At 40.5% G+C, this 13,611-nt stretch overlaps 1 protein-coding gene across 7 annotated transcripts in view; it reads right to left on the bottom strand.

The window, feature by feature from the left end:
• Positions 1–13,611, bottom strand: part of Ccr9 (C-C motif chemokine receptor 9) — a 106,559-nt gene that overhangs the window by 42,235 nt on the left and 50,713 nt on the right. For 6 of the 7 annotated variants that reach the window (XM_031345763.1, XM_031345762.1, XM_031345764.1 and 3 more), the window contains one exon: positions 13,498–13,601. The exons of the other annotated variant lie outside the window; for it this stretch is intronic. The gene's annotated coding sequence lies outside the window, so the exon portion shown is untranslated. The remainder of the gene's footprint in view (positions 1–13,497; positions 13,602–13,611) is intronic. 7 annotated transcript variants of the gene reach the window in all.

Below are 13,611 nucleotides of genomic sequence, written 5' to 3'. Positions count from 1 at the left end.
AGAGAGAGAGAGAGAGAGAGAGAGAGAGAGAGAGAGAGAGAAGGAGAAATGGGTCCCCACAATTCTATCAGGACTGAGTAAGGGGCTCCAAGTGTCCAAGAGAAAGGAGATGGGCCATCCACATACCACGGTATTTACCCGGAGCTCCCTGCTAGTGATGGCAGTGGTCTGGTCAGGGATCTCAGGCCTCCTCAGTCAGCCATATCCAAGCCTAGGAGATCAGTTGAAGGGTTATCTGGGAGTGATGTCCCCCTATTCTGCATAACATAAGGGCAATCAACAGCCCAATGTCCTTCTTGATGGCACCTAAGGCATGGCCCTCTTGGCTTGGGGAAGTTAGGGCAGGCTTTTGCCCAATGACCTTTTTTACCACATTTGTAGCAGGTACCTGGTGGTCCCTGAGTCTTAGGAGACCATGAGTCCGGGGTAGAAGCTGGGGCTGGTCGGACAGCCTTTGCCAGCATATGGTATTTTTGTTTGTGGACTTTATCATCTCTCCCATGGTACATTTTGAAGGCCAGCACTAAGACTTCTGTCTGTGGAGTTAGGGGTCTCCTCTACAGTTTTTTAAGTTTAGCTCTTATGTCGGGGTAGCTCTGGGAAAAGAATTAGATCTTCAGAAGTTGTTTACCTTCTGGGTTTTCAGGGTCCAGATTGGTATGCTGTAATAAAGCCTTCATAAGGCATTCTAAAAATTGAGATGGATTTTCCTGCTTGTCCTGGACAACCTCTTGGAGTTTTTCAAAATTTACTGGTTTTAAGACCGCTTTTCTAAGACCGACCAGAAGGCATGTAATGAACCTGTCTCCGGCTAAAATACCACTGCAGAATTGTAATTCCACTGGGGATCCTAGTCCGGCACTGTCTCAGAGCCAATTGGGTATGTGCCATCTGTTTGCAGAATTCCATCTGCATGCACTCTTGCCTCTTCCCAGACTCGTCTGCATTCCTCAGGAAGTAAGTTATTAATAAGAACCATATGAACATCATGGAAAATCAAGCTGTAAGATTGAGTGATATACTGGAACTCTGTAATAAACTTGGAAGAGTTAGAAGTATAGGACCCCAGACTGTTTTCTATTTGGGAAAGTTCACTAAGCAAGAATGGAACATGTACTTTGACAAGACCATCTACTCCAGCAACTTCCCTTAGAGGTAGGACCGTTGCTGGATCAGGTGTCTCTGGGGAGGAAGGACTTGGAGGTTTGGCTATAGCCTTAGAGTGGGTGACAGGAAGAGTGAAGGTAGCTGCCAATGTGGGGCATTTGGAGCGGCCCACATCTGGCACAGAAGAAGAAGGGGAGGGGTCTGGAGAAGTAGAGCTAGCAGGCTCTGGAGCATCCTGGTGAGGAGGAGAGACTGAGGCAGAAGTTTGGGTTTTCGGCAGCATGGATACAGGTCTGCGGCGAAAGGGGAATGGTTCATTAGCTGGATCTAGCATTGTAGCGTCATCTAGCGGAGGTTGTGTAGATTTCATGGCTAAGAGAAGTTGGGTTAGGGAACAAAAGAGCACAAGGAGGGATTGGAACGGAGATAGATAAATGCTTGGACATAAGGAACCTCCTTCCATTTACCAGTTCGCTGGCAGTATGTATTAAGATCCCTTAAAATAGTTGGATCTAGGGTGCCATTAAGTGGCCATTTTGAACTCCCATCTACTTGATATTTAATCCAGATCTTATTGCAGAGATATATTAATTTTGATGCCTTCAAGTCAGGTGTTAGCTTCAAAGATTTGAGATTTTCCAGGAGATATCCCAGTGGGGTGCCTGGAGGTAAGGTCAAAGACATTCTGACACCCAATGGCGGGTAGTTGGACTATTCGTACCAGCATCCTGAGAACAGTCCAAAAACCAAAAAGTATCAGCCAAACTGGTGGTCAAAGTTGTCATGAGAAACCCCTAGTGGCTACCCAGCAGACCCTGAGCCTGCCGTAGAAAGCAACCCACCCTGGTACCAAGGATTTTTCGGCTACAAGAGTCTGGAATAATTGGGGAATGAAGAGTTGCTTTCAAGGGAGGGGCAACCAATGGCAGAAGTCCTAAGAAGTATGTCAACTGGGAGGCACGACTGTAAACCCCGTAGTTCCCAGAGAAGGCTGGCCAGGATGCATCTAGAAAGCTGGAGGCCTTCCCCTTGACTGATCCTACCAATTAATATGCCAGTATCTGTGCAAGAATTATAGTGGACTGGTAAATAGAAAATGTGAAACTGAATGGGTAGGTGTGGGCCTGAGCAGAGGCTAGTCCCACATGATAGACCAGGTGGGGCACAGCTCACACGATAGAAGTTTGTATGTTTGGTGAAAGCCTGCTATTTTTCTTGGGCACCAGCTGAGGGGGCCACGAACTTGAGTACTCACTGCAGCAGTGGTTGCCAGTGTTGTGACTGGTCCACATGGCCATGATCTCTGCCTGTCCCTGCTGCAGGGCAATACAGCGGCTGCTGACAGAACCGCCAATATCCCAGGTTTCGTCACCAAATGATGTGTTAGAACGGCGGGTCACATCAGAACATACCACACTAGGCCCAAACAGTTCCACGTGTAAGAGGTTTAATTGAGAGGGAGAAAGGGAGCAGTAGCAGAAAGAGAGGAGGGAGAGAGAGAGAGAGAGAGATGGAGGAATGTTCCCTGTATATATATGGGCTCTGATGTAGTGGCCACAGGTAAAGGTGGGAGGTAAGCCTAATGGATTCTGGGAATATGGTGGCTGTTGCCCTGGCAATAGGTCCATGAGACCCTCCCATGTAACACCACAGGCTTTGGAGGCCCTGATGCTAACAGCAGTTAATGAAGAGATTCATATAGCTGGTCAAAGTGCTCAGAGCAAGCAACTGTGAGTACTCATCCACAGATGGGACCTCTGTATCAATCTCCCATCAGCCAAGGCTCAGTTATCATTGAAGAAGAGGATACAGGATGCTAAGTATCAGAGGAAGTGGGTGATTGCAGCAAAACATATCTTCTGTTCCTGACATGATACTTGCACATATGAACACATGCCAACTGTAGTTATCTGCACAAGGCCTGCATAAAATCATGCCAGTAAAAGATTCCAAGATGGAGGCGGAAGAGGCTCCTGAGGCCTAAAGCCAGCTGAGTAGGTATAACAATTGGTACCTTCTCTGGAATACAGAGTAGCTTTCCTTTACAGGGTAGCCATTGGCAGATTTCCCATGTCCTAGTAAGCCTCCCAATAGCTATGTGCATATGGACACTAGTTAGCAGACTTAGTGGTTTATTAAAAAGAAGACTTGAAGCTAGAAGGGATATGTATTGGGGTGGAGAACCAGGGTGGAGTTGGTGAGAGAGAATCAAGACTGAGTACAATCAAGATCCATTACATACATCTATGACATTTCTAATGAATAATTAAAAAAAAGGGGGGCCAGTGTATTCTGATAGGGGTTAAGTTAAATCTATAGGTAGTTTTTTTTTTTTTAGTATTGACATCTTAATAATAATAAGTCATTCAATCCATGAAAAAAAAAAACAAAAAACAAACAAACAAAAAGAAATATAGTTCCCACTCAAAAGACATTAAATACATTTCCATGTACATTGCATGCTGTCAGAGTTGATACAAGCTGCCTCAAATAAGTTTCTGTCTTTTTGGTTTTTTTAGGAGAATCTTTGTGGATTATGAATTATATACTCAATAAATGTCTTTTTATTGGATTATTCTTAGATCCCATGATAATACTTTCCCCACCAGACTCCAATACAAACAAAACTGAATTATCATAAAACCAAATTTCATAACAAGGGAGGTTCTAAGTATAATACAAAGCATTCCGGAAAGAGGAAGCATGCCTTTCTCAGAGCACAATGGTCAAATCAACTATCAGGGTATCTGCTGTGCTTTATAAAAAGAAAAAGAATATGGTGTGGGGGAAGGGGGTGCCTCTGAGGGCCCATGCTGAAGTATCCCTTCTCAGTGAGAATAGAGTTTAGTTAGGGCATGTGGAGAGGATTTGAGAGCGTAGTAGAGACAGAGAAAGAGAGGGGGGAGAGAGAGGAGGAGGAGAGGAGAGGAATGGAGGAATAGAGGCAGGCCATGAGCACATGAAGAGAAAAGGGGAGGGGAATGGGAAGAGGGAGGGTAAGGGAACAAGAGCAAGAGGAAAAGAGAGCAAGAGAGAGGAGAGGGCAAGCAACTCCTTTTATAGTAAGTCAGTCAGGCACAACTGGCTGTTGCCAGACAACTGTGGGGCTGTGGGGTGGAGCCTAGATGAAATGCTAACAGTATTCAACTCGTGTGTGTATGTGTGTGTGTGTGTGTGTGTGTGTGTGTGTGTGTGTGTGTGTGTGTGTGTTCTGCCTGTATCAAGATAGAAGAGAATTGCCCATCTAAAGGAAGGCTGCATACCATGCTGGGCATCCTTCCTAACTGCCAGTGACTGTACAAACTATGAGTAGAGAAACTTAAGCCTGAGTTCAAAGGCATTGATCGGCCCACACTTTAAGAAGTTTCCAAGCCACAAAAGCCTTTTTTTTTTCCTTAGTGGCAGTTTCACCAGGTCTTGCCTTTCTTCCTTCCTATATACCAAATAGTAAAAACCAGAAAAGCAGTATTCCTTCTAGATGATTCCTCTAGTAAGACATTTTTTTCACTGTGGCTTGAGGAGGGGGGGAACACTGGCAAGACCCAACATCATCGTTAAAATACCAGAATCTTGTATCTTCCACACCCTGTATGATACCATAATGGGTTTCAGTTTGACTGTCTCGTATCACCTCCGTTCCCTTCCCTAGGAGGTATGCCTGAAGAGAGGTCACAGCAACACAGCACCTCACTTTGTACACAGCTCAGGTCTGTCTATCAGTCACCCTGAAGCAAGATTGAAGCATTCTTTGGCTCTTCTATATGTTTCTGGTATTACAGATGGAAGATTTGGAGGCTAACATGAGTTTGTGAGTTTCTCCAAAGGAAAAACAACCCATAGAATCAGTGTGCTTAGGCTTATGACTTACTTTGCCTCTCAAGAGCAGGTACCCATTTATCTCACTATTGTGACCCTGAGCCTTAATTGGTGCCTGGCATGCATATCATGTATATAGTGTTCATTTGCTGGACAAATTAACAAACTGATCACCTAAACTTCATAATCAGCCATGTGTGATATTTATATCTTCAATCAAAAAGGGAGCTCCATAACAAAGATAATTACCACCAGGTGAGAAATACAACATTTGCTATTCTTGCAGAGGATTCACATTTGGTCCCTGGAACTCAAAAAGTAAAATACAACCATCTGTAAATCCAGTTCTAGAGTATCCAATGTCCTCTTCTGGCCTCTGAAGGTACTAGGCATATATGCGATACAAATATGTATATACAGGCAAACACTTATACCCATAAAATAAAAATTAAGAAGTATTTTAACAGTGGCACAGCACTTTAGGCTAGCCACAAGAGTTTTGGGGAAAGGGGGGAACTTTATATAGAACAAATTTATAACAAGCTGAGCACTTCCCTTATGGCTTTCAGCTTCTATAAGCAGGTTTCTTCTTTAGGTGAAAGATGAGTAAATTCTTTCAATTGGTTATACAGAAAGATGAGATTCACATCTTAGAAAGTCATAGACCTCAAACGAGTTGTCTGTTTTAGTTTGTACTGAAAAAAAAATGGTGAGAGTTTTTGTTCTTAGCAACATGCCTACTGATTTTTGATTTTGCCTCTGGCATCAGTGTAAACACACATGCATAAATATACCTTTGTATGCACAATACATTCATACCAACTCAATTAGTACCAGCCTATTCATCAGACCTTAAACATTTTAATCTATCCTTCACCTTTCCTCTGCATACATCCAATGATTTTTCTCTTAGACTAACAGAACATCTTCTAGTTACCAGGCAGGTATACCTGCCTAGCTTCTGACCCAGAATATACAACCATGCACCAAAACATAAAGCTTAGGACTTCCTAGAGGTTTGTATCTGAACTACGGTTTTTAGTTTTACTCATAACCCACCCTTTCTCTTCACATTAAAAATAAATCCCTTCTTAAACTTTTGCCCTCTGAAGTTTCTATCTCTGTCAGGGTTTTGTCCTTTCGTTTTGAGTCTTTCAAAATAACTACAGTGCCCACAAGTACTCTCAGTGCTGACATTAGGCCTGGGGTAAGGCCCACTCCCCAGGCCTGCTCTAATTTCTGGAAGTTGCCCCTGCCTCCTCCACACTGAAAATACTTCACATATGGCAGTGTGCTGGGCCCTGTTCAGATTTGTCATTTTCTTCCTTATCTTATCTCTAAAACATAGTCTCCAGGAAAAGCACAGATGAAATATGCTCAAAGGAGAGGCAAGTGGAAATATGCTGGTGATGGACTTCTCTGAAATTGGTTGGGGAGACCTAACTTGAAAATCTCTCCTAACAGCAGAAAAAAAGCCTAGTGATTTTTCAAGATTAAGGTGAGAAAATCACCACTGGTTCCTTTGCAGTGAGTAGTTCAGCCACCCCTTGTTTCCTGAACAGACTCTGAGAACTGAGTCTCCTTGCTATGCCATTGCAGCAGAGCAGGTAAAGACAGCACTCCCTCCAAGCCTAATGTGACCCTATCAGGCCATGTGAGCCACTCTTAAGAGACTATGTTTCAGGACTGGAGAGATGGTTCAGTGCTTAAGAGCACTGTCTATTCTTCCAAAAGATCTTGATCCAATTCCCAGCACCTACAAGGAATCTCACATTGTCTGGGGATCTGACATTCATACATGGACATGCATGCATACAGAACACCAAAGTACATAAATAAAAATAAATACATAATATAAAAAGAGAAAGACTGTTTCATATGCTCTGAAAATCTGGATTCTCTCACTAAAATGTCTGATTCTAATTGCTCTGACAAAATATAAAGTAATGAAAGGTTTTACAAGGAAGAGAAAAAAATGCATTCTGAAGAAAACATTACAACCCTATTAAAAGAAAAGTGGGTCTTTCACATTTGCTAATGCTATTATTTTATTACCTATGGGGAAAAAACCATTTATTCCATCAGAGATAAATGGATAAACAAAATGTGCTGGGCACCCACAGTAGCCTTGTACTCAGCCATAAACAACAAAGTCACAAGTAGTGGCACATGTGTGTGATTTTAGCACTAGAAAGGCTGAGGCAGAATTGCTGGGAATTCACTTTCCCCAACGTCTAGCCTTTAGACAAAGCAACTCAGAGACAAAGGAAAATAGCTTCTACCTACTAAAAGAAGGCTTTTATCTCTAGCTCTTTCATTAACATATACCCAAGGTGCCTATTAACCCTATTAACATATCAAAGACTAGGCTAGTTTCTAGGCTTCTTCAATCTTCACTCAACAAGTTCCTGTTATATACTTCAAAGTTCTCTAGTTCAGGCCACAGGAGCCAGAAGAACAGGTAGGTGAACGCATGCAGAGTCTCCAGGCAGGACCAGAAAGAAGCAATGCCAGCTGTTGTCTAAGTACACCAACAGGATAATCCATCCGAGGAGGGGCTAGTGTGGAATCCCCAACAGACAACAGACCAACTGGGAACAGCAAAGGTAGGGTTCACTGGGTCGGTTCAGATAACACCCTATAGAGGCTGCTGTGGGTGGCAGCCAGCTACTAGGGTAATCTTTTCTCTGAGGAAGCAAAGAATGATTGATTCATTGGGACTGGCACTCCCTGTGATACGTGAGAAACTCTCTGAACTCTAAATTCTTTGGGGGCTGGAGAAGAGAAAAGAAAAACGGGAGGAAAATCACACACACACACACACACACACACACACACACACACACACACACTCAGTGGATAAAGCAAGACAAGCTCCAACAACTTCACACATACACAGGCAGACAGACATATATACATTTACACACTGAGTGGATGAAGCACAGCTCCAACAAGCAGCCTTCAACCACTTTACACATGCACCTATATGCATATACCCATCACACTTACACATGTATACATATACACATATGCACATTTTTGCATGGAGCAAACTCCAATGAGCTAGCACCAACAAACTTCACATATATACATAAATACATACAGATTTGATGGCTAGAGCTAAGCTTCAACAACTTTATTTTTTTTCTTAGTCTTTTTATACAATCTAAGATAATGTTCTCTACGTAAGAAAAAGATTAGCTCATAGCTACAAGTTATATGTTCTCTAAAAACAATCACCACAAAAACATATTCTTCAAAAATAGATTAAAGTCATTACACAAAAGAAAACTTACAACATGATTATTAATTATGTATTCTTTTGAAACTTATTCCTAACTAAATATCTCATCTGTTTATGGGAAATAATAATTTTTGTTGTCATTGTTGTTAAAATTTATTTATTTTATTTATGTGAGTACATTGTAGCTATCTTCAGACACACCAGAAGAGGGCATCAGATCCCATTACAGATGGTTGTAAGCCAGCATGTGGTTGCTGGGAATTGAACTTAGGACCTCTGGAAGATTAGTCAGTGCTCTTAACCGCTGAGCACCTCTCCAGCCCACAATAATTCTTTTGTCATTGATTAACAAAGTTTAAGCAAGCCATATAGTAGCACATTTCTCCCTATGTTTAGCTGACAATAATTTATATTTACTAAGGAACAGATCATCATCTATCTTATGTCTTAGTTTTGAAATCTTGTTCAGCTATACCGGCTAATCATTTATCATCTATTCTTATATTCATAATAGAATTATTTACTCTTTATTCATAACCTTTCTTTCATGATGCATGCTGAAAACCTGTTACCAAATCCCTAGATCACAAGATCAAGAAACTCATGCCCAACCTAGAATAAATGTTTTCTTTGATCATTATCTTGTCCCAAGGCTATATTTCTTGCTACTACAATTATATGCTTGTAACACATGAAAGCTCACTGTACTCCTTTTCTCACCTGTGAAGCTCTTGCTATTTTATGAGAAAGTGGCACGTTCTATTCTTGATTCTAATTAAACTTTCTATCAACTAGCTTAGCTTCCCAAAGTTATTTAAATCTAGCTACTTCCTAAAATGACTTAAATCAACAAGGAATTCCATGAAACCAGTAGTTCATCTAAACAGCATTATCTCATGAAAGTTCATCTTCATATTATTGATCTGTAGGAAACTTGCCCAACAGAGTGTGCTGTCACCCAGGAAGATAAGGATAGCACTTCCTACAAGCCTAGTGTGACCCAGCATGCCATGTAACCCACTCTTAAGAGACCAAAGAAATCTAAGGAATCATTAGGTCATACTTTGAGAATCTGTACTTCCAGAGCCAGAAAGTTTTAGCATTGAATTCTACCAGACTTTCAAAAAAAATAAAAAATAAAAACACTAATGTCAATACTCCTCAAATTATTCCACAAAATAGAAACAAAAGGAAGATTGCCAAAATCATTTTATGAGCCCACAATTATCTTATTCTGATACCCAAACCACACAAAGATTCAACAAAGAAAGAGAATTACAGACTAATTTTCCCCATGAACATTGCTGCAAAATACTCAGTAAAACCAAATCCAAGAATGCATTAAAAAGAACATCCACCATGACCAAATAGGCTTTACTCAGAGATGCAGGGATGTTTCAATATATTTAAAAAAAAAATCAGTCAATGTTATCTACCATAAAAACAAACTGAAACAAAAACAAAGAAAAAAATCACATGATCATCTCATTAGATGCAGAAAAGGCCTTTGACAAAATCTAAAACCTTTCGTGATGAAAGTCTGGGAGAAATTAGGGATACAAGTGACATAAACAAATAAAGGCAATGAACAGCAAGTCTACAGCCAACATGAAATTAAATGGAGGGAATCTCAAAGTAATTCCATTAAAATCAGGAACAAGACAAGACTGTTCACTCTTTTCATATCTGTTCAATATAGTACTTGAAGTTTTAGCTAGAGCAATAAGACAAGTGAAGGAAATCAGGGGATATGAACTGGAAAGGAAAAGGACAAAGTATCATTATTTACAGATGATATGATAATATACATAAATGATCAGAAAAGGTCTACTAAGGAACTCCTATAGCTGATAAACACCTTTAGTGAAATGGGTGGATACAAAGTTAACTAAAAAAGAAAAGAAAAAAAAAGAGAAGAGAAAAGAAGAGAAAAGAAAAAAAAAAGAACTGCAACCCTCATGTATACAAATGACAAAAAGGCTGAAAAAGAAATTAGGGAAACAATATTCTTTACAAATAGCCACAAATGATACAAAATATATTGAGATACCTCTAACCAACCAAGTGAAAAACCTGTATGACAAGAACTTCAAGTCTTTGAGAATGAAATTGAAGATTTCTGGATATGGAAAGATCTCCCATGCCCATGAATGTATAGGATTAACATAGTAAAACTGGCCATCTTACCAAAAACAATCTATAGATTCAATGCAAACCCCATCAAAATTCCAACACAATTCTTTATAGACTTTGAAAGGACAATGCTTAACTGTATATGTCAAAACAAAAACCCAGGATGGCTAAAACAATCCTATACCAAAAAAAAAAAAAAAAAAAAAAAAAAAAAAAAGAATTTCTGGAAGTATCACCACTCCTGATTTCAAGCTATAATACAGAACTGTAATAATAAAAATCACATGGTACTGGCAATAAAAATAGACATATTGATCAATGGAGTCAAATCAAGGCTCAGACAAATACACACACCTATGGACACCTGATTTTTGACAAAGACGTCAGAAATACACAGTGGGAAAAAGAAAACATTCTCAACAAATTGTGCTGGTCCAACTGGATGTCTGCATGTAGAAAAATGCAAATAGGTTCATATTTATCACCCTGCACAAAACTCAACTCCAAGTGGATCAAAGACCTCAACATGAAACCAGATACACTGAATCTGATAGAAGAAAAAGTAGGAAATATTCTTGAGCACATTGGTATGGAAGACAACTTCCTGAACAGACTACATGTAACACAGGGACTAAGATCAACAACTAATAAATGGGTCCTCTTGAAACTGAAAAACTTGTGTAAGACAAAGGACATGATCAATAGAACAAAATGGTAGTCTACCAAATGGGAAAAGATTTTCACCAATTCCACATCTGACAGAAGACTAATATAAAATATATAAAGAACTCAAGGAACTAGACATCAGCAAACCAAATAATTCTATTTTTAAAATGGAGTACAGATCTAAACAGAGAATTCTCAAAAGAGAAATCTCAAATGGCTGAAAAACACCTAGAAATGTTTAACATCCTTAGCTATCAGGAAATCAAAACAACTTTGAGATTCCATCTTATACCTATCAGAATGGCTAAGATCAAAAACACAAGTGGCAGCTCATGCTGTCGAGAATGTGGAGCAAAAGGAACACTTCTCTGTGGAAATCAATATGGTGTTTCCTCAGAAAATTGGGAATCAATGTACCTCATGACCCAGTTACACCACTCTTGGGTGTGTATACTCAAAGGACATTCCATCTTTATAAGGACACTTGCTCACCTATTCTCATAGCAGTTTTCTTCACACTAGTCAGAAGCTGGAAGTAACCTAGATGTCCCTCAACCAAAGATAAATATGGATAAAGAAAATATGGTACATTTACACAGTAGTGTATATCTCAGGCATTTAAAAAAATGACATCATGAAAATTGCAGACAAATAGATAGAATCAGAAAAAATCATCCTGAGTGACATAACCCAAACTCAGAAAACTCAGAAAGACAAAGATGGAATGCAACCACTTATACGTGGATATTAGCTGTTAAGTAATGGATAATCATGCTACAATTCATAGACCCAGAGAGTCTAAATAACATGGTTGGCTCAAGGCAGATGCATGGATCTCTCTGGGAAGGGAAAATATTATAGATTTTGTGGATTGACTGGTGGCAGGGAGGGGTGAGATCAAGCAAGAGCAGGGGAGTAGAGAGAGAGAGTTACAGGTAGAAATTACTAGAATTGGGGGGGAACAGACATTTGGGGGATGATGTGGAAACCTAGTGTAGTGGAAATCCCTGGAATCTTCAAGCATTACCCTAGTATAGACTCCTAGGTAATGGGGAATGTGGAGCCTGAACCTGCTACCTTCTGTAACCCAGCCAGGCTTCCAGTGGTAGCCCTGAAACACCAACCCAGCCACAAAACCTTCAACCTACAACTCATCCTGCCTTCAAGATGTGCTGGGTAATGGCAGTACAGAACTTGTGAAAATGGCTGACCAATGACTGGTCCAACTTGAGTCCCACACCATGAGAGATAACCCATACCCAACACTACCTACATGGCTAGGAATCAGAGACCTAGGATAGATGAAACACAACTGGCCAAAAGAAAAAAAATCAATGAAATAATTCCTAATGATATTCTACTATACTCATAGATCAGTACCTAGTCTGTCATTAGAGAGGTTTCATTCAGCAACTGATAGGAGCAGATACAGAGACCAACAGCCAACTTTAGATGGAGATCAGGGAAACCCCTGAACAATAGGAAGGAAGGAGTTGAAGACACCAGGAGAACACAGCCCACAGAATCAACTAAGCAGGGTTCAGAGGGGCTCACAGAGACTGAAGCAACAATCACAGAGCCCTCATGGGACTTGAGCCCTTATGGAACTGTGAGCCCTCATGGGACTGTGCTAGGTCTTCCATATATGTATTATGTTTGTGTAGCTTGGTGTTATTGTGGAACTCCTAACAGTGGGAAAGGGATGTAAATTAAAAGATTATGTTCTGTATTTATTAATTAATTCTGGAAATTAATATGGTGGCAATTATTCCTTACCCAACTTTTTCTCAAATAACCACACAGATACCTTTTAATATTTCAAAGACTTAGGGCCTTAGCTGGGTAGACACTCAAGTAGATCATCTAAGTTAGCCTGACCACCTAGCCCCATCCAGCCACTGGGCTAGCTATACAGACCAGGTCTGTGATCTTGTCTTCTCCTCCCATGTTTTCTGGTAAAAGGGCCTTCCTTCTTCCCAGAGTTCCTTTCTCTCTCCAGGAGGTCCCACCTCCCACTTCCTGCTCAGCTAATTTACCATCAGATTTTTAATAATGCTAGTCAGAGAATGCCTTAGGTAGGCGATGAAGGACAGAGACACAATTTCACACACCATAGCTCAACAGTAGGGGGATGACTGATTCTTTCACCTTGTCTTGGGACCTTTTTCCTCCTACTAGGTTGCCTCATTCAACCTTGATCTGAGTGCTTGTGCCTAGTCTTATTGTAACTTGTTATGCTGTGTTTGGTTGCTATCTCTGGGAGGCCTGCTCTTTTCTAAAAAGAAACAGAGGAGGAATGGATCTGGGGGAGAGAGACAGTGAGGGGTACAGAGAGGAGTGGAGGGAAGGGAAACTGTATTTGATATGTAATGCATGAGAGAAGAATAAAAAACTCCAATCACCATGATTAAATGACATAAAAATCACAAAATCTTCTTTACATATCAGAAACAAGATCTAAAACAAGCAGCTATTTTGAGTCAGGTCTTTGGGCAGCACCCGTATGTTCATCTCAACTCTTCTTCACAAACCTGCACTCCAAGGAGACTGGCTGGTGGTGTGAAGTGTGCTGTCTGGAGGCACAGAGCACACAGATCTCTCAGCCTCCTACTTTTGTTATCAGTCTGAAGTTGCTCTAGAAAAAA

The sequence above is a fragment of the Mastomys coucha genome, unplaced genomic scaffold (assembly GCF_008632895.1).
Source record: "Mastomys coucha isolate ucsf_1 unplaced genomic scaffold, UCSF_Mcou_1 pScaffold23, whole genome shotgun sequence".
Lineage (NCBI taxonomy): Eukaryota > Metazoa > Chordata > Mammalia > Rodentia > Muridae > Mastomys > Mastomys coucha.
This window is presented reverse-complemented; position numbering and strand designations above follow the sequence as displayed.